Below are 22,156 nucleotides of genomic sequence, written 5' to 3'. Positions count from 1 at the left end.
GAAGATTCTCCCAGATTTCATCCACGTCTTCGCCTAGTTTATTTTCTCGACTACAACAGATCCGCCAAGTACCACAGTGTCAGGAACGGTCCGGACCGCCAACGGCGATCGGGGATTGCCTGCGTCGTTGGGCATACTCTGGTGTGAGATCGCATATAGTAAACCTGCTTGAGGAAGAAAAGCTTTTGTCCGCAAATCAACGCGTATTTAGAAAGCATTGTTCGTGTGAAATTCGGCTTGGCCTTTTCCCACACGAGGCATGGATGAAGGGCAACAGGTCGATTCCATATTCCCAGATTTCCGGAAAGCGTTTGACACGGTGTACCACTGCATTAACGGAGGTCCGAATACAAGGCACAGGTTCCAAGACATGTTACGGGTCGAAAACATTTTACATAGTAGAAGCTAGCATGTTGTCCAAGACGGTGAGTGTTCAAATGGCTCTGAGCACTATGGGACTTAACTTCTGAGGTCAGCAGTCCCCTAGAACTTAGAACTACTGAAACCTAACTAACCTAAGGACATCAAACACATCCATGCCCGAAGCAGGATTCGAACCTGCGACCGTAGCGGTCGCGCGGTTCCAGACTGTAGCGCCTAGAACCGCTCGGCCACGCCGGCCGGCTGCTGAGTGTTCATCAGAGACGAGGGTATCGTCAGTAGTGCCCCAGGGAAGTGTGATAGGCCCGCTGTTCCTCTCTATGCTCCACGAGCGTTCAATAAGTAGTGCGACACTTTTTTCCTGAAAGTAGGTTGGTTTTACTCAGGATTCCAGTACACTATACCATTACCCTAAGTTTTTGCTGCAGTATCTTATTTTTCAACATAGTGTCTGTTCAGTGCGGTGGCCGTACACCAGCTTACTGGAAGGGCCTGTTGGCCTGTATGCGACTACTCTACTAGTCGATGTCGGAGGCAACGCACTGCTGCATCACTAACCTCCCCACCACCCACGTAGTGCTTCCCGCGTAGTGAATCCATCATTGAGCCAAAAAGATGTAAATCGGAAGGTGCGAGGTCCGGGCTGTAGCGTGGATGAGGAAGAACAGTCTCAGGTGTGAAGACTTGTTTAAGGCCTTCAAAAAAATGGCTCTGAGCACTGTGGGACTTAACATCTGAGGTCATCAGTCCCCTAGACTTAGAACTACTTAAACCTAACTAACCTAAGGACATCACACACATCCATGCCCGAGGCAGGATTCGAACCTACGACCGTAGCAGTCGCGCGGTTCCAGACTGAAGCGCCTAGAACCGCTCGGTCACCGCGGCCGGCTTAAGGCCTTCAGTTCTCATGGAGAAAGATACGTTCGTCTGCATTTTAGATTTTTGTGGCCACGAACAAGCTGACGTTGTTTCTTCAAAAACCTACGGGTAGCACAGTGCTCTTCAGAGTTGATTGTTGCACCATGAGGGAGGACATAAAACAGAATAACCTCTTGAGAGTCCCGAAAAACCGTCGCCACGACTTTCTTCCGTACTGAGGGCGCGGCTTTGAACTTTTCCTTCGGAGGAGAGGTGTTTTTGGTTCGAAGTGATGAATGCGTGTTTCATCGCCCTTGATGATGTTCGACAAACGCTGTCACGATCAGCCTCGTAACGTGCAAACAACTCTGCACAGATGGTCCTACGTTGCTCTTTAAGGTCTTCGTTTAGGTGGCGAGGAAAACAGCGGGCACTCACCTTTGAGTACCCCAACTGGTGCAAGGGTGTACCAGCACTAATAACAGAGACGTCCAGTTGAGCAGCGAGGTTGCTTGACCATGATCTGTCGACCATCTTACATGAGAGTGTCCACACGTTCCAACACTACCGGAGTCAGAGCTGTGTGCGCCCGGCCGGCTCGCGGGAGACGACACAGGTTTGCGCGACCTTGTTGCCATGATGATAGACGGCTCGCCCAACGACTCACCGTGCTTTTGTTTACCGCTAAGTCTCAGTAAAAATTCATGAAGCGCCTGTCAATATCTGTGATGCTCTAGGTTTCCGCGAAAAGAAACTCAGTGATAACTTTCTGCTTGGATCGCACCTCCGTTACAGACACCACCTTAAAGGCTTCATGGTATAAGGCTGAAGCCGGAATACCTTACGATATCCGACAGCAAATTCTGCATTCTTTAACCGAAACAGGCCGAGCAAAAAATTTACTTATTAAACTCTCCTCGTACGTAAGAGATCTGATGGATGGGGTGAGCAGCAATCTGGGGCTGTTTGCTGATGACGCTGTAGTGTCGTTCTTTAGTGACTGTAGGAGGATAGGAAGTGATTTAATATCTATTCAGTGTCATAAATGGCAGCTTGCTCTAAACGTGGGAAAACGCTAGTTAATGCAGATAAATTGTAGAAATAAGACCTGCGATATTCCAATAACGTATACTGCTTGACACAGTCACGTAGATTAATTATCTTGGAGTAACGTTGCAAAGCCATGTGAAGTGCAACAATCACGTAGGGTCGGTAGCAGGGAAGTCGAATAGTCGATATCCGTTTATTAGCACAAAAAATGGTTCAAATGGCTCTGAGCAGTATGGAACTCAACTGCTGGGGTCATACGTCTCCTAGAACTACTTAAACCTAACTAACCTAAGGACATCACACAAATCCATGCCCGAGGCAGGATTCGAACCTGCGACCGTAGCAGCGGCGCGGTTCCGGACTGAAGCGCCTAGAACCGCCCGGCCACTCTACGCAAGTGTAACTGATCTAAAGACCAGACGGCATGTAGAAGACTGGTACGACCTATTCGTGAGAGCTGCTACAGTGTGTTTGGGATACTCACCAGGTCGCTTTAGACTTTAGAGGAAGACATCAAAGCTAGCCGCGTGGTGTAGCCCGCCTTGTCCCGGTCCGTGCGGTTCTCCCCCCCCCCCCCCCCCCCGCCCTCCCTCGTCATAGGTTCAAGTACTCCCTCGGGCATGGGTGTGTGTCTTGTCCATGGCGTGAGTTAGTTTGATTAAGTAGGGTGTAGGCCTAGGGATCGGTGACCTCAGCATTTTGGTCCTGTAAGACCTTACCATAGATTTCCAAAAGCTCGAAGCTAGATTTGCTACCCATAGGTTCCATCAACACGCGAGTGTTACAGAAATATTCCTGAACTCAAGTAGAAACGGCCTCTGTGGAAAGAAGACAACGTTATTTACGTGAAACGCAACTGGGAAAAGTTAGAGAACCATCATTTCTGGCTGACTGGACGACGTTTCTACTGCCGCCAACCTACACTTCCCGCAAGGACAGTAAATACAAGATAAGGGAAATTAGGTCTCGTGCGGAGGGATATAGGAACTTGTTTTGCCGTCGCTCCATTTGCGAGGCTACAGGAAACGTAATGATTAGTAGCTGTGCTAAGTACTCTCCGCTATGCACCATATATTGGCTTGCGGAACATGGGCGCGTAGATGTAGATATCTGTTTCCACGCAACGCTATACACGAAACATACTGTATTTTTGCACGTGGTGATTCTGCATTGGATTCTGATGTTTTCAAAGATGGTTCAAAACAACCTGAGAACGGCTTGCATGCCTAAATCAAAGATGCAACAAAATGGATATCATACCCTTTAGAGTGGTATGCGGAAATGTTATTTGGCAAACAAAAGGCGATTACGGCGCTAACTAGACTGAAAAATTTGTTTAAAATGAGTTTTAATACTCAGAAAGAAATATTTGTATAAGTTCTCATCTGTATCTTATATACAGGGTGTTTCAAAAATGACCGGTATATTTGAAACGGCAATAAAAACTTAACGAGCAGCGATAGAAATACACCGTTTGTTGCAATATGCTTGGGACAACAGTACATTTTCAGGCAGACAAACTTTCGAAATTACAGTAGTTACAATTTTCAACAACAGATGGCGCTGCGGTCTGGGAAACTCTATAGTACGATATTTTCCACATATCCACCATGCGTAGCAATAATATGGCGTAGTCTCCGAATGAAATTACCCGAAACCTTTGACAACGTGTCTGGCGGAATGGCTTCACATGCAGATGAGATGTACTGCTTCAGCTGTTCAATTGTTTCTGAATTCTGGCGGTACACCTGGTCTTTCAAGTGTCCCCACAGAAAGAAGTCACAGGGGTTCATGTCTGGCGAATAGGGAGGCCAATCCACGCCGCCTCCTGTATGTTTCGGATAGCCCAAAGCAATCACACGATCATCGAAATATTCGTTCAGGAAATTAAAGACGTCGGCCGTGCGATGTGGCCGGGCACCATCTTGCATAAACCACGAGGTGTTCGCAGTGTCATCTAAGGCAGTTTGTACCGCCACAAATTCACGAAGAATGTCCAGATAGCGTGATGCAGTAATCGTTTCGGATCTGAAAAATGGGCCAATGATTCCTTTGGAAGAAATGGCGGCCCAGACCAGTACTTTTTGAGGATGCAGGGACGATGGGACTGCAACATGGGGCTTTTCGGTTCCCCATATGCGCCAGTTCTGTTTATTGACGAAGCCGTCCAGGTAAAAATAAGCTTCGTCAGTAAACCAAATGCTGCCCACAGGCATATCGCCGTCATCAATCCTGTGCACTATATCGTTAGCGAATGTCTCTCGTGCAGCAATGGTAACAGCACTGAGGGGTTGCCGCGTTTGAATTTTGTATGGATAGAGGTGTAAACTCTGGCGCGTGAGACGATACGTGGACGTTGGCGTCATTTGGACTGCAGCTGCAACACGGCGAATGGAAACCCGAGGCCGCTGTCGGATCACCTGCTGCACTAGCTGCGCGTTGCCCTCTATGGTTCCCGTACGCGGTCGCCCTACCTTTCCAGCACGTTCATCCGTCACGTTCCCAGTCCGTTGAAATTTTTCAAACAGATCCTTTATTGTATCGCTTTTCGGTCCTTTGGTTACATTAAACCTCCGTTGAAAACTTCGTCTTGTTGCAACAACACTGTGTTCTAGGCGGTGGAATTCCAACACCAGAAAAATCCTCTGTTCTAAGGAATAAACCATGTTGTCTACAGCACACTTGCACGTTGTGAACAGCACACGCTTACAGCAGAAAGACGACGTACAGAATGGCGCACCCAGAGATTGCGTTGTCTTCTATATCTTTCACATCACTTGCAGCGCCATCTGTTGTTGAAAATTGTAACTACTGTAATTTTGAAAGTTTGTCCGCCTGAAAATGTACTGCTGTCCCAAGCATATTGCAACAAACGGTGTATTTCTATCGCTGCTCGTTTAGTTTTTATTGCCGTTTCAAATATACCGGTCTTTTTGAAACACCCTGTACTAATAATAAATGTGTGACTCTGTTGTATCTCTCTCTCTCTCTCTTTGTTCGTGTTTCTCCAAAATTACTAGAAGAATTTTCGTGAGTCGACATAAAAGTTTTCTGTGTATGGTACCGCGTCATAATTAAAAAAAAATAACAGCAGCAGTAGTTTTTTTACATTATGACGCGGTACCATACCCAGAAAACTTTTATGTCCACTGACTCTGGCCGCGGAAGTCTACGCAATTATTTAAATTTTCGTGAGGTTTTGCAGATAACTTGAGCGTAGGTTGGGGCAAGATGGAGGCTTTATTTCATCAGAATACACACTTGCAAGTTTTATACGTACTAATAGTATATATGAGAAAGTAACACTGGCTGTTATGTGTTTACAACTAACCTGATGAACTGATTTCAGTGAAATTTGGCGTGGATGTTGCTTGAAGCTTGAGGAAGAACACAGGCCGATTCAGATATTGTGTACTGCAAGATACATTTTCATTCGAAGAATATTACACAAATTAGGAAAAAAATATTTACCCTCTGAAAACCCTATTTACACTTTGACTTTTGATCTTTATCACATTTGTGAAAATGCTGTTATTGGTCGATATGTGCTGTGTCATGTGATTAACAATAATGACCACAATGCTTGTAGAGTCTTCAGTAGTTTAATCAATACTGCCACGCTGTTCGTCACATAATGTACACGTTGCATAAGACCACCTACCTGATACCCGGTACATCCACCTTCGGAACGGACAACAGCGGCGACGCGTCATGGCATGGAAGCAATGAGGCCTTGGTAGGTCGCTGGAGCAAGTTGGCACCACATCTGCATACAGAAGTCGCCTAATTCTCGCAAATCCCGGGAAGGCGGGAACTCTGGCAGTCGCATCCCAAATGTGTTCGACTGTGTCCAGATGTGGCGAGCTGGGGAGCCAGCACTTCAATTGAAACTCGCCACTTTGTTCCTAGAATCTCTCCATCACACTCCTGGCCTTGCGATATGGCCCATTGTCTTGTTGAAAAATGCCACTGACATCAGGAAACATAACATTGGTTGTACGTGGTCTGCAAGCAGTGTACGATACTCTTTGGCCACCACGGCGCCTTGCACAAGCTACACTGGACCCATGGGTGCAGATGTGACTGTTCCCCAGAGCATAATAGAGCTCCTGCCAACTTCTCTCCATCCTTCAGTACATGTCTCTAGGAGCTGTTCCGCTGGAAGGTAAAGGATTCGCGCCCTCCCATCGGCATAACGGAGAACGTATCGGGGTTCTTCAGACCATGCAACGCTCTGCAGCTGCGCCAACGCCCAGTGCCGATGGTCACCTTCCCATTTCAGTCGTAATTGCCGATGTCGTGGTGTTAACATTGGCACATGCACGGGTTGTTTGCTACAAATGTCCATTATTACGTATGTTCAGCGCACTGTGTGTTCACACACACTTGTACTCTGCCCAGTATTGAACTCTGATGTTACACCACTGGACATTAAAATTGCTACACCAGGAAGGTGTCGTGCTACAGATGCGAAATTTAACCGACAGGAAGAAGATGCTCTGCCAGGGCATTCACGCAAGGTTGGCGCCGGTGGCGACACCGACAACGTGCTGACATGAGGAAAGATTCCAATCGATTTCTCATACACAAACAGCAGTTGACCGGCGTTGCCTGGTGAAACGTTGTTGTGATGCCTCGTGTAAGGAGGAGAAATGCGTACCATCACCTTTCCGACTTTGATAAAGGTCGGATTGTAGCCTATCACGATTGCGGTTTATCGTATCGCGACATTGCTGGTCGCGTTGGTCGAGATCCAATGACTGTTAGCACAATATGGAATCGGTGGGTTCAGGAGGGTAATACGGAACGCCGTGCTGGATCCCAACGGCCTCGTATCAGTAGCAGTCGAGATGACAGGCATCTTATCCGCATGGCTGTAACGCATCGTGCAGCTACGTCTCGATCTCTGAGTCAACAGATGGGGACGTTTGCAAGACAACAACCGTCTGCACGAACTGTTCGACGACGTTTGCAGCAGCATGGACTATCAGCTCGGAGACCACGGCTGCGGTTACCCTTGACGCTGCATCACAGACAGGAGCGCCTGCGGTGGTGTACTCAACGACGAACCTGGGTGCACTAATGGCAAAACGTCGTCTTTTCGGATGAATCCAGGTTCTGTTTACAGCATCATGATGGTCGCATCCGTATTTGGCGACATCGCGGTGAACGCATATTGGAAGCGTGTATTCGTCATCGCCATACTGGCGTATCACCCGGCGTGATGGTATGGGGTACCATTGGTTACGTCTTGGTCACCTCTTGTTAGCATTGACGGCACTTTGAATAGTGGGCGTTACATTTCAGATGTGTTAACGACACGTGGCTCTACCCTTCATTCGATCCCTGCGAAACCCTACATTTCAGCAGGATAATGCACGACCGCATGTTGCAGGTCCTGTACGAACCTTCCTGGATACAGAAAATGTTTGACTGCTGGCCTGGCCAGAACATTCTCCAGATCTCTCACCAATTGAAAGCGTCTGGTCAATGGTGGCGGAGCAACTGGTTCGTCACAATACGCCAGTTACTACTGTTGATGAACTGTGGTATCGTGTTGAAACTGCATGGGTAGCTGTACCTTTACACGCCAGCGAAGCTCTGAGTCATGCCCAGGCGTATCAAGACCGTTATTACGGCCAGAGTTGGTTGTTGTGGATACTGATTTCTCAGGATCTAGGCACCCAAATTGCGTGAAAATGTAGTTACATGTCAGTTCTAGTACAATATATTTGTCCAATGAATACCCGTTTATCATCTGCATTTCTTCTTGGTGTAGCAATTTTAATGGCCAGTAGTGTAGTTCCACCACAATTCGCCACCTGTCCTGTTTTACCCGTCTGCCCAGCTTACGATGTCTGACATCTGTAACGAGGGGTGGCCACCCAACCCCACGTCGTCAGGATGTGGTTTCATCTTGGTCCTGCCACGTGTTCAAGACACTGACCACAGCACTCCTCAAAGACCCGACAAGTTTCAGTTCGTGCCTAGACTCCAGACCATCACAATCTGGCCTCGCTCAAACTCAGATGGATCACGCGTCTTCTCCCATTCTACACACGGACAGCATGCTACTGATACTACATGCACTGTGCTTGCATTTAGCGGGCAACCATTCCTGGCCCGGTGAAGCTGTCGCCTGGACCGGTTTATATACTCGTAGATAGATTGGTTCAAATGGCTCTGAGCACTATAGGACTTAACTTCTGAGGTCATCAGTCCCCTAGAACTTAGAACTACTTGAACCTAACTAACCTAAGGACATCACACACATCCATGCCCGAGGCAGGATTCGAACCTGCGACCGTAGCAGTCGCGCGGTTCCGGACTGAAGCGCCTAGAACCGCTCGGCCACCGCGGCCGGCTATAGATAGAATGTCGGCGGTCATAACGCTCTGGCTGATCGGTGTAGATGAGCTCTCGTGCTGACGCCTCTGTATACACACGGCTCGACAGTGACCTTGCCGGTGCCGGCGCACATTGCGTTGGGGTATCACGGAAGGCGGGAGAGCAGGCCGGACATTATGAGCTGTGCTCACACAAACAGCCAGACACGCGAGGCAAGCTGACGTTATTGCATGTATAATATACCTTAGTTATTCATCATCACTCATATTAAGGTATCTACTGATATGCAAGCGCAGCCACGAGTGAAATAATAATACTGTCTTTTGTTGCAGGTGAGTTTACGAGCGTCACTGAAGCTGATATAATGCAAGATGTCCTATGCTGATATGTGAAAGGACGTATTACGTAAGTAGAGCCTCTTAGGATCTTTAAAGTCAGTATCGCCATTAGACTGTTGTTTATTCACAGTGTTACATTACACTTACACAATCATGATTTCGGCTTCAAAGTCCCATTATCAAGTGTTTTAAGTGGAATAGAAGTGAGAACCGATAGAGGTACTCAAGGTACCCTCCGCCACACACCGTCAGGTGGCTTGCGGAGTATGGATGTAGATGTGGATGCAGATAAATTGCCTCAGATGGCATACTGTCGTATTAAAATACACTATAAGACACATTGTCTAAGAGTCGATATTTTTCTAGAATAAATGTGTAAAGGCCCTTGTAAATGTCTTCTTCCAAAGATGTTTCACAGAGGAACTCTGCGCTCTAGTTCCCTCTCTACATTGTCGCACACATGACAAAATGGTAGATATCGAAACAGACGATAGAGGGATAGAGAAACAATTAAAGTCGCTCAAAAGAGGAAAGGCCGCTGGACCTGATGGGATACCAGTTCGATTTTACACAGAGTACGCGAAGGAACTTGCCCCCCTTCTTGCAGCGGTGTACCGTAGGTCTCTAGAAGAGCGTAGCGTTCCAAAAGATTGGAAAAGGACACAGGTCATCCCCGTTTTCAAGAAGGGACGTCGATCAGATATGCAAAACTATAGACCTATATCTCTAACGTCGATCAGTTATAGAATTTTGTAACACGTATTGTGTTCGAGTATAATGACTTTTCTGGAGACTAGAAATCTACTTTGTACGAATCAGCATGGGTTTCGAAAAAGACGATCGTGTGAAACCCAGCTCGCGCTATTCGTTCACGAGACTTACAGGGCCATAGACACGGGTTCCCAGGTAGATGCCGTGTTTCTTGACTTCCGCAAGGCGTTCGATACAGTTCCCCACAGTCGTTTAATGAACAAAGTAAGAGCATATGGACTATCAGACCAACTGTGTGATTGGATTGAAGAGTTCCTAGATAACAGAACGCAGCATGTCATTCTCAATGGAGAGAAGTCTTCCGAAGTAAGAGTGATTTCAGGTGTGCCGCAGGGGAGTGTCATAGGACCGTTGCTATTCACAATATACATAAATGACCTTGTGGATGACATCGGAAGTTCACTGAGGCTTTTTACGGATAATGCTGTGGTATATCGAGAGGCTGTAACAATGGAAAATTGTACTTAAATGGAGGAGGATCTGGAACGAATTGACGCATGGTGCAGGGAATGGCAATTGAATCTCAATGTAGAATAAGTGTAATGTGCTGCGAATACGTAGAAAGAAAGATCCATTATCATTTAGCTACAGTATAGCAGATAAGCAACTGGAAGCAGTTAATTCAATAAATTATCTGGGAGTAGGCATTAGGAATGATTTAAAATGGAATGATCAAATAAAGTTGATCGTCCGTAAAGCAGATATCAGACTGAGATTCATTGGAAGAATCCTAAGGAAATGCAATCCGAAAACAAAGCAAGTAGGTTACAGTACGCTTGTTCGACCACTGCTTGAATACTGCTCGCCAGTGTGGGTTCCGTACCACATAGGGTTGATAGAAGAGATAGAGAAGATCCAACGGAGAGCAGCGCGCTTCGTTACAGGATCATTTTGTAATCGCGAAAGCGTTACGGAGATACAGATAAACTCCAATGGAAGACTCGGCAGGAGAGACGCTCAGTAGCTCGGTACGGGCTTTTGTTGAAGTTTCGAGAACATACCTTCACCGAGGAGTCAAGCAGTATATTGCTCCCTCCTACGTATATCTCGCGAAGAGACCATGAGGATAAAAGCAGAGAGATTAGAGCCCACACAGAGGCATATCGACAATCTTTCTTTCCACGAACAACACGATACTGGAATAGAAGGGAGAACCGATAGAGGTGCTCAAAGTACCCTCCGCCACACACCGTCAGGTGGCTTGCGGAGTATGGATGTAGATGTAGATGAAACTCGTTTATCAGACTCACTGTCCCTACTGACGAGTTTGTCACAAACGTGCACAGACATATGCGACCTCGCTCTTCAATCGGCTAACACGCTGTGTGCATCGTGCCGTGAAGTATTTTAAACATTAGTGTGCAACGAATAGTGTGCTCCAGTTGGCGGATGTCTTAAAGTTGTGGATATCAATCTGGCGAGTAGCTGGCTGCTGATTGACAAACACATACACTGTCAATGTTGTTTGTCGAATTGGCTGTAATTCAAAATTTCTAACAAAATGTGTGTGAAATCTTATGGGACATAACTGCTAAGGTCATCAGTCCCTACGTTTACACACTACTTAACCTAAATTATCCTAAGGACAAACACACACACTCCTGCCCAAGGGAGGACTCGAACTCCGACGGGACCAGCCGCACAATCCATGACTGCAGCGCCTCAGACCGCTCGGCTAATCCCGCGCGTCAAAATTTCTAACAAATGGGTGAAACAATGTACATGTTTGACAAGCTCGCCAGACCTATAAGCGCACTACCGAATAACATGACAACCATTTAAATCTTGACCAATTGTTTGTCTACAGCAGTGGTCGTCAAACTGCAGTCTGTGGGACACATGTGGCCCAAATCAAGTATTCGTGCGGGCTGTGAGTGTGAGCCACATTTTATAACAATATACGTCTAGCAACTGCTAATTGAATTCAAAAAACGTGAACTAAAGAGCTTCTTAAAGAATGCACTTTTACCGCTCGGCGACAAAAAAAGAATATTCATAGAGAGGCAGTAACAATTTGAGATGTGCTTAATTTCATTTGACGTTGATAAATTCGAAAATATAGTTCAAATGGCTCTAAGCTATGAGACTTAACATATCAGGTCATCAGTCCCCTAGACTTGAAACTACTTAAACCTAACTAAGCTAAGGGCATCACACACATTCATGCCCGAGGCAGGATTCGAACCTGCGACCGTAGCAGCAGCGCGGTTCCGGACTGAAGCGCCTGTCACAGCGGCCGGCGTTGATAAATTCGGCAGTGTAAGTAAAGCTAAGTTGGCCGCTTACTTCAGGGCCAGAGAGGCACTGTGGTGTTACAGGATGTGAGAGAGGAAATGTCTTATTGTTTGTCTTTTAGTACCAACAGCTCACGGCTGTGGACGCGTACCAAACAGCTGCTACCATACTCCTGGAAATTGAAATAAGAACACCGTGAATTCATTGTACCAGGAAGGGGAAAATTTATTGACACATTCCTGGGGTCAGATACATCACATGATCACACTGACAGAACCACAGGCACATAGACACAGGCAACAGAGCATGCACAATGTCGGCACTAGTACAGTGTATATCCACCTTTCGCAGCAATGCAGGCTGCTATTCTCCCATGGAGACGATCGTAGAGATGCTGGATGTAGTCCTGTGGAACGGCTTGCCATGCCATTTCCACCTGGCGCCTCAGTTGGACCAGCGTTCGTGCTGGACGTGCAGACCGCGTGAGACGACGCTTCATCCAGTCCCAAACATGCTCAATGGGGGACAGATCCGGAGATCTTGCTGGCCAGGGTAGTTGACTTACACCTTCTAGAGCACGTTGGGTGGCACGGGATACATGCGGACGTGCATTGTCCTGTTGGAACAGCAAGTTCCCTTGCCGGTCTAGGAATGGTAGAATGATGGGTTCGATGACGGTTTGAATGTACCGTGCACTATTCAGTGTCCCCTCGACGATCACCAGTGGTGTACGGCCAGTGTAGGAGATCGCTCCCCACACCATGATGCCGGGTGTTGGCCCTGTGTGCCTCGGTCGTATGCAGTCCTGATTGTGGCGCTCACCTGCACGGCGCCAAACACGCATACGACCATCATTGGCACCAAGGCAGAAACGACTCTCATCGCTGAAGACGACACGTCTCCATTCGTCCCTCCATTCACGCCTGTCGCGACACCACTGGAGGCGGGCTGCACGATGTTGGGGCGTGAGCGGAAGACGGCCTAACGGTGTGCGGGACCGTAGCCCAGCTTCATGGAGACGGTTGCGAATGGTCCTCGCCGATACCCCAGGAGCAACAGTGTCCCTAATTTGCTGGGAAGTGGCGGTGCGGTCCCCTACGGCACTGCGTAGGATCCTACGGTCTTGGCGTGCATCCGTGCGTCGCTGCGGTCCGGTCCCAGGTCGACGGGCACGTGCACCTTCCGCCGACCACTGGCGACAACATCGATGTACTGTGGAGACCTCACGCCCCACGTGTTGAGCAATTCGGCGGTACGTCCACCCGGCCTCCCGCATGCCCACTATACGCCCTCGCTCAAAGTCCGTCAACTGCGCATACGGTTCACGTCCACGCTGTCGCGGCATGCTACCAGTGTTAAAGACTGCGATGGAGCTCCGTATGCCACGGCAAACTGGCTGACACTGACGGCGGCGGTGCACAAATGCTGCGCAGCTAGCGCCATTCGACGGCCAACACCGCGGTTCCTGGTGTGTCCGCTGTGCCGTGCGTGTGATCATTGCTTGTACAGTCCTCTCGCTGTGTCCGGAGCAAGTATGGTGGGTCTGACACACCGGTGTCAATGTGTTCTTTTTTCCATTTCCAGGAGTGTATATAGATTTTAACATGGTAGTAACATGGATGCGATACTGTGGATTACCGAGATAGTGAACTTCAAATGTGGTACTTATTTGTAGCAAGAAACGTGAAATTAATTAGGGCTGGTTTCGTGCAACACAGTGAGCGAACAAAAAGGTCTTTCAAAATATTTAGGAAGCAATTTTTGATCGTGAAACTTCCTAGTAGATTAAAACTGTGTGCCGGACCGAGACTCGAACTCGGGACCTTTGCCTTTCGTGGGCAAGTGCTCTACCAATTTATTTATTTATTTATTTATTTTCGTGGCTGATCGTTGTATTTGGTCGTTGCGGACGTCACATGACATCCATTGAAGTTCGTTATTGATGCTTTCACTCAGTTTTCTTTATTACAGAGGCCAAGCAGATCTCTGATCGAACACGCTGATCTACCGTGCCGGCGAAACTTCCTGGCAGATTAAAACTGTGTGCCGGACCGAGACTCGAACTCGGGACCTTTGCCTTTCGCGGACAAGTGCTCTACCAATTGAGCTACCCAAGCACGACTCACGGCCCGTCCTCACATCTTCTGTCAGTACCTCGTCTCCTGTGAGGACAGGGCGTGAGTCGTGCTTGGGTAGCTCAGTTGGTAGAGCACTTGTCCGCGAAAGGCAAAGGTCCCGAGTTCGAGTCTCGGTCCGGCATACAGTTTTAATCTGCCAGGAAGTTTCATATCAGCGCACACCCCGCTGCAGAGTGAAAATCTCATTCTGGAATTTTTTATCGTGTCTCACATTGAATACTGAAATCCATTTAAATATAAGGACAGCTACTGTTATTAATCAGTGAATCATCCGCTCACACAGACAACACAACAACACACCGTCAGGTAGCTACAGGGTCACGTCTTTGGGGTTCCTGAGGAGTGGCAGCAGTCTGAAACAGTATCGCATACACAAGGTGGAAAAAGGGAGAACAATGCATTAGCAGAGTTGTCATTTGTACTCAACTGATTCATACGATAAGGTTTCCGACGTGATTATGGCCGCACGACAGGATTTAACTGACTTTGACGTGGAATTGTAATTGGAGCGAGACGCACGGGACATTCCATTCCGGGAATCATTAGGGAATTCGGTTTTCCGAGATCAACAGTGTCATCAAGAGTGTGTGTCGAGAATACCAAATTTCAGGCATTACCTCTTACTACGGACAACACAGTAGCCGGCGGTCTTCACTTAACGATCTAAAGCAGCGGCGTTTGCGTACAGTTGTCAGTGCTAATAGACGAGCAGCACTGCGTGAGATAACCGCACAAATCAGTGTGGGACGTGCGACGAAAGTATCCGTTAGGACAGTGCGGCGAAATTTGGCGTTAATGGGCAGCAGACGACCGACGCGAGTGCCTTTGCTAAATACACAACATCGCCTGCAGCGGCTCTCCTGGGTTTGTGACCATATCTGTTGGACCCTAGACGACCGGAAAACCGTGGGCTGGTGAGATGAGTCCCGATTTCAGTTGGTAAGAGCTGATGGTAGGATTCGAGACTGGCACAGACTCCATAAAGCCATGAACCCAAGGTGTCAACAAGGCTCTGTGCACACGGGTGGTATCTCCTTAATGGTATGGCTGTATTTAAATGGAATGGACTGGGTCCTCTGGTCCAACTGAAAATGGAAATTTGTGGTAAGGTCTTATGGGACCAAACTGCTGAGGTATCGGTCCCTAAGCTTACACACTACTTAATCTAACATAAACTAACGTACAGTATGGACAACACAAATACCGATGCCCAAGGGAGGACTCGAATCTCCTAAGGGGGGACCCGTACGGACCGTGACAAGGCGCCTCAGACTGCTTCGGCTCCCCCCCCCCCCCTCCCGCCACTGGTCCAACTGAACCTATGATAGACCCGAAATGGTTATCTTCGGCTACTTAGAGTCCACTTGCAGCCATTCATAGGCTTGACGTTCCAAAAGAACGATGTCATGTCGCCGGCTGGAGTGCCCGAGCGGTTCTAGGCGCTACAGTTTGGAACCGCGCGACCGCTATGGTCGGAGGTTCGAATCCTGCTTTGGGGCATGGATGTGTGTGATGTCCTTAGGTTAGTTAGGTTTAAGTAGTTCTAAGTTCTAGGGGACTGATGACCTCAGCAGTTAAGTCCCATAGTGCTCAGAGCCATTTGAACCATTTTTTTTATGTCATATCACAGGGCCACAAGTTTTCGCCATTGCTTTGACACCCAGATCGCCCGACATGAAAGCCATCGAACATTTGTGCTACATAATCGAGGGATCAGCTCATGCACGAAGTGCTGCACCAGCAACACTTTCGGGATTGTGGACAGCTACGGAGACACCATGGCTGAATATTTCTGCACGGGACTTAAGACGACGACTTGTTGAGTCCGTGCCACACCGAATTGCTGCACTAGGATGGACGAAAGGAGGTCCGACACGATGTCACGAGGTATCCTATGACTTTTGTCACCTCAGTGTGCGTGATACGATCTAAACCAGACGGGTAACAAGAGCTCTGGATATAGCCACATGACTCAACTTCAACCAATCATCAATAACAGATGGCGCCAAGCGGAAGCGAAAATGAGGCCATACTCTGCTGCGAATCTGAGAAGGAAAAAATGGTTCAAATCGCTCTGAGCACTATGGGACTTAACATCTGCGGTCATCAGTCCCCTAGAACTTAGAACAACCTAACTAAGTGTTGTGTACATAGTTACACATAGCGCGTACACAACTTTCCCACTAGAGCGCATCCCACTAAGCACAACAGTGCAGGCGCTCATACGTCTCTGCGCTATGAGATGGCGCTGCCATAGAGACGGACCAAATTCTGTTTCCGCCAATCCGCGTATTTATATGTAACGCAGCCAATTAGATTGCTGCTAACGTGGAACCTTTTCTCCTCAAGGATTACAATTGTGCAGTGGTACATGAACGCACGAGGTATTATAACGAGTGTACAGACCTCCGATTAGTCAGTCTGCATTAATCTGTACCAGTCTGCATTAGTCTGTACCAGTCTGTACGAGTTCTACAATTGTCTGTACCAGTCTATAGTCAAGTATCAGTCGGCGCCAAATAAGATTAACATATTCCTGTACATAGCCATGAAGACAAATGTATAGACACTTTTGTCAAGTATCAGAGATATATGTGAAAATAAGATTAACGTACCAATATCAAAGGAACTTCAGATTGTCAATTTTGGTCACCGTCAATCTGCTACTCTAAACGTGCAAGTGGCGTTTCTATCGTCTGACCTAACGGCAGAAGATAAACACGCCACGATAAGACCACGAGACATATTGCTGATACTGCCCAAGGCAGGATTCGAACTTGTGACCGTAGCAGTCGCGCGGTTCCGGACTGAAGCGCCTAGAACCGCTCGGCCACCGCTCCCGGCTGAGAACGGAGACTAGTACTACACACATTGTTGTTCGTTCGCCTTTTACTCACTAGTCTGCTTCACGCCCCGCTCGTAATGTGCGGCCTGTAAACACGGTGGAATCAGCTGTGTCTGACAGTGGGGTAATTGCTGTTCCGTAATACAAAATGCGCATTTGCGCTTGCATTGTAACTGAGAGCGACAACCGTCAAAGCACTCACAGCAAATAACATACTCTGCGACTCCACGTGTTTGATTTATGGTTTGCCGCTTGCTACTGTTACACTGTAGCTGACACACTATGCTGATCACGGACAGTCGTCTATAGCTTCCAAAAACTGTGCTCACGAAACATGCACAAAACACAGCACTAGCACAGTCAACACAGATAGATTTTTTTGATCTGTCATTGTTAAGTGCAGGCATGATGGTACTTTCTGTTCTACCTTGTATTAAGCACTCTTCTGCTTCATTGACGGATGAAGTGTGGGAAAAATGAGTTATCGCTTTGTGTGATGTATTTTTTGCCAAATTTTATTTCGCGGTCTCTAATGGATAGACACACTGTAAGGTGGCTATAATTTTGCACCTTACAAGCACTTATCGACATACTTTGCCATCATCTACAACCACATTAGGTATTACTTGACAGTAGTACATCGTACATATGAATATTTGAAGGAGACTGACATTGTCACGTACGCCTTGTAAATAATTATTAACGCTTATTGCATGAAAGGTGATGGAGTGTCTTTAGTACTATACTAGTAGAGGTTGGAACGACAGTGGAAATTAAGTGACAGACGGAACTCAAGCCCTGGGTGGAAGTAGGAGACGGGCGTCGTAGCGCTGGAGCACAATAGAATCGCGACCGGTCAGTGCTGTAGCCGAACCGCAAGGATTATACTTCGGAAACTACGGAAATCTTGGACGCAGGTGAGAGCAACGAAGAAGCGGCACCTCGAAAACCACGCAGGCTGGGTTATTTCCAAGGATTTTTACTCAGAAGCGTACCATTATACGAGTTTATGTTTTTCCTCGCAAACTTTCCGCGCTGGACAACAAAAGACTAAAATATGGTTGGTCGCCGTTCGGAAAAATCTGTAGAGAGGGAGAATATTCCGTGGTTTCGGGAATATGATTCGTTTTCGGAATTACGATGGTGGGCGGCCGAGCCATGCTGGGAAGCCAGCGCTGGAGAGACGCAGTCTTCCGTTGTGAGCTCCTGTGTGTAACAGTCGCTCAGTATCATCTTTTGTTGGTACAGACGGACTTAGTGCCATTGCTCTCAGGACAGTTTATAGTTAGAACAGTTAGGTACTGTACTGTTGCCAACCTCTACGATTCTGGGCTTCACCTCCGGGTTGGCAGTCGTCGTTGACTACGCAGCGTTCAGTAATTGAGGGCACTCCTTCTGCCTGTACTTACGTTGAGACGTTATCTGAACTCCGTCCTTGTGGCTGAGAGTCCGCGTTTCTCGTCTGTAGAACACAGGAGAAGACAGTATTAGAGTATAGTAGTCAGAGGACCGCATTCTGCCGACGTAGTACCTACGGTGATATCGCAAATTGTTCCATTAAGTTTCGGGTGTGCAGCCGCAAGAAATCTCCTTCTTCTTCCAATATTTCGGCTGTATAACGTTCAGCCGAAATATTAGAAGAAGAAGGAGATTTCTTGCGGCTGCACACCCGAAACTTAATGGAACAGTCTTTGCTCTGCCAAAACTTGAAGATTCATATCGCAAATTGCTTCGCCTTATTAGGGCTATACAGCTAAAGAGCCGCGATCACGTTAGTGTATCTCCACTGAGGTTCCACACCATCGTAGATCATCTTTGAAAGTAGTGTCTTCTAGTTTTTGGTAGGTAGATGATGTCAGTCATTTTGCGTTTTTAATATTAGATCGCGCAGTCATAATAAGGGGCAGAGTTGGGCAATTGATTAGTAATTTTCCTTAATAAATGTAAACTTTGTAATATTAAGTCTTTTTTAATCTATAATAAAAATATAAGCAGGAGCAACGTTCATCATTTAGTAGAATTAGTTGCCTTCATCACTCATTTATGTTTAGATTGTAATTTATAGAATTAGTGAGACAGGGCCAAATCTTCATTTTTGCGTTTATTATTTTCCGTTGCGCACATTCATTTTACACCAGCCTGGAGTAGCATCTTGGAACACTGGTGACATAAAACATGACCGCCACCTACCGCGAGACGAGTCCCACCTGCTGCCATTCCATGCATGTGATGCAGTGAAGAACGTACCCTGGTGTACGAAACCTAAGGACTACAGTGACTTCCGTTTTGTGTGTCCCTACCGAGTAACATAGCTCGATGTAACTTGGATCACACATAGAAAGAAGTGCTACAGCATAGTACAGTAGAGTGCGGTATGGGAAGGTAACTGAAAGAAATACGCAATCAGACGAACAGAAATGACACTTTTATTCAAGGACAGCAATTACTCTGAAGTTACTGCGATCCATAATGCTCTCCTGGACTCCATGTAAGGCAGATACGGTTCTTAGTAGGGTGTGTGGTCACTGCAAACGGCTCCGGATGCCCTGCAACGACCTTCCATGCTGGCCACAAGGTTGGTAAGGAGTTCCTGTGCTAGGGCACTCTATTCCCCCACCACTGTGGGTGACAACTGCTGGATAGTCGGTGGTATATGTGGACGCACTGCAATACATCCCCTGTATCCATCCCACACGTGCTCGATGGGGTTTAAGTAGGGGGGGAACGAACAGGCCAACCCATTCGCTGAACACTCTTTCGTTCCAACAGCTCCTCCACCTGCAAAGTTTGGTGCAGTCGTGCATTGTCATCCATAACAATGAAGTCAGAGAGGAATGCACCTCTCAAAATCAGTGCATGGGGAAGGAGTACAGTGTCTCAATAATGCTGACAGGTGAGTGTATGGTGATCTAAACTTTGGAGGTCAGCAGGTCCATGCAACACATCATAACATCTGGACCATCGAAACGATCGTGTTCGACAATGTTCCTGAGTGCACTACGTGTTTCTACCTCTTGCCATATGCTGCTGGATTCACAACTCTCTAACATCATCATTTGGGATGTGCAGGTGTTACAGTGCGAAGAGGCACAATGCTGCACCAGTTTACTTATCTCCAAATTTTTTAAACTGATGTTGATAAAAGGGTTGCCCAGAAAGTAATCCACTCCGTCTTCAGGCCACGAGTGGCCTACTGGGACCATCCGACCGCCGTGTCATCCACGGTGGAGAATGCATGCACCGCATTTTTTCTTCAACAATTCTTTATTGAACATAATGAGAATTACACAGACGAGAGAATGGTGTTTTATCTACACACTCCATCTTTCCACGTAATCTCCATCCCATTCTGTGGTCTTCCTCCAACATGAAACGATGGCGTGTATGCCCTTTCGGTAACAATCCTCGTCTTGGAGCCAGTGCTTCACTGTGTGAATCACATACTCATCGTCCTCAAAATGTCTTCGAATGGCATCCTTTAATGGAGAATGACAACATCAGGTCGCTGCAACATGCCACGTGTGATAGCCGTGGACGGTCTGCCGGGTCACTGCAAGTCGTGGAGCTCCGCCGAACCGCCTTCTGATGACGTCACCCTCCATGCCCAGCGACTATCTATACTCCTGTCGATGGCAGATGCTCCATAGACTTTGGACAAGCGTTTGTGAATATTCCCCACTGTTTCTTTCTTTGCAGTGAGAAATTCAATGATGGCACGTTGCTTGTAACGTACATTGCTTACAGACGCCATTTTGAAAATGTCCTGCAGCTACGCTATCTGTCGGAAGTGACGGAAACTTGGCGCGCTCACTCAGGAGACTTCAATAATAACATACTTAGTCTCGCTTTGCTACCATTGTTTTTGGCTGAGAAGAAAATGCAGTGCATTGCTTTCTGGACAAGTTTCTGGGGTGCTCAACTGCTCCCTTATCAGCGTCCAAACAAATTCCCAATCTCTTTACTGTTCAGTCTCGCCACTGCCCCATATGATGATGAAATGATGAGGGCAACACAAACATCCAGTCCCCGAGCGGATTTGTAAACATAGTGCATTACCCGTCATCATTATTGTAACACTATGCTCCTTTGCAATGTGTGTCTGTTCAGAGAACCATCATAAATCTCTGTCACTTCAGTGTAATTACTGCATCTGAACAAAAGCGTCATTTCCGTTCGTCTCACGGCATTCTTCTTTCAGCTACTGTCTATAGTACACTGCAGCAGTTATTTTTCAATAGTCCAAGTTTCATCGAGCTCTGCTACTTGGAAGCGACTTATAATGCAAACGTTACCTTTGTCCTTCCACAGCAGTGTACATAAGCGGAAATGAGACGTTTTAAGTATCCTAATAATAAATCGTAGCTGACGTTGCCTATCACGACGACATAGCCTATGTGGTTCCTTCCGTCTCATATCTGTTACTCTGAAACATTCGTAAGACGTGACTAGCTGTATTCGTGATCATCAATCGCGTAACTAAACGATACCACCTTTTTGCGTTTCGTGAAGCGCACGACCTTGCACTTTCCTGCATTAAAAACTACTTCCCAGTCCTTGCAACATGTCTGCCGACGTCTAACTGTGCAGTACTGCAGTTTTTTCTTAGGATAATATTTCCTCACAGGTAAAGCCATCTGTTGTGCAAAGCCTTGGCTGAACGTAATGCCATCCGCTAAGTCGTTAAAGTGCTCGCGTTAAAAAAGACGTAAGGCAAGGTCGCGATTTTTCTTCCCCACTGTTCAACCTGCACATAGAAAAAGCGGCGACCGAAATAAAAGAAATGTTCAGGAGGGGGATTAAAATTCAGGGGTAAATGGAGCTGACGATAACATTCGCTGATGATAATGCTAAACTCAGCGCAGACAGGAAAGAATTACGGGACCCACTGAAACAAGTGAACTAGCTGATGATTACAGAATATGTGGTGAGCGTAAACAAGAGCACGGCTAAAGTGCGAGGACGTGCTCGAAAATAATGCTTCCGAATTTTTTATTCTGCCCTCAACGTCGGTTCAGGTTAGGGCTATTGATAAAATATCAATATATCAATTCTTTCCCCAAAAATATCGATATATATCGTCGATGAATTTCAAATAACGTATCGATATAACAATATCGAAATGGCATAGCGACAGCCGATATTTTTTGCTTTATATCACATTTATTTCACAATTTTCTATAAACATTTGA

General features: G+C 46.9%; 1 protein-coding gene and 1 non-coding gene across 2 annotated transcripts in view; both read left to right on the top strand.

The window, feature by feature from the left end:
- LOC126428322 (carbonic anhydrase 2-like) overlaps positions 1-22,156 on the top strand; it is a 216,424-nt gene that overhangs the window by 61,301 nt on the left and 132,967 nt on the right. The window lies entirely within an intron of this gene.
- Positions 14,170-14,244, top strand: Trnas-cga (transfer RNA serine (anticodon CGA)). Its single transcript has one exon. It is a non-coding gene; the product is annotated as a tRNA-Ser (tRNA).

The sequence above is a fragment of the Schistocerca serialis genome, chromosome 12 (genome assembly GCF_023864345.2).
Source record: "Schistocerca serialis cubense isolate TAMUIC-IGC-003099 chromosome 12, iqSchSeri2.2, whole genome shotgun sequence".
Taxonomy (NCBI): domain Eukaryota; kingdom Metazoa; phylum Arthropoda; class Insecta; order Orthoptera; family Acrididae; genus Schistocerca; species Schistocerca serialis.
Note: the sequence above shows the minus strand (reverse complement) of the source record. Positions and strands in the feature narration are given on the sequence as shown.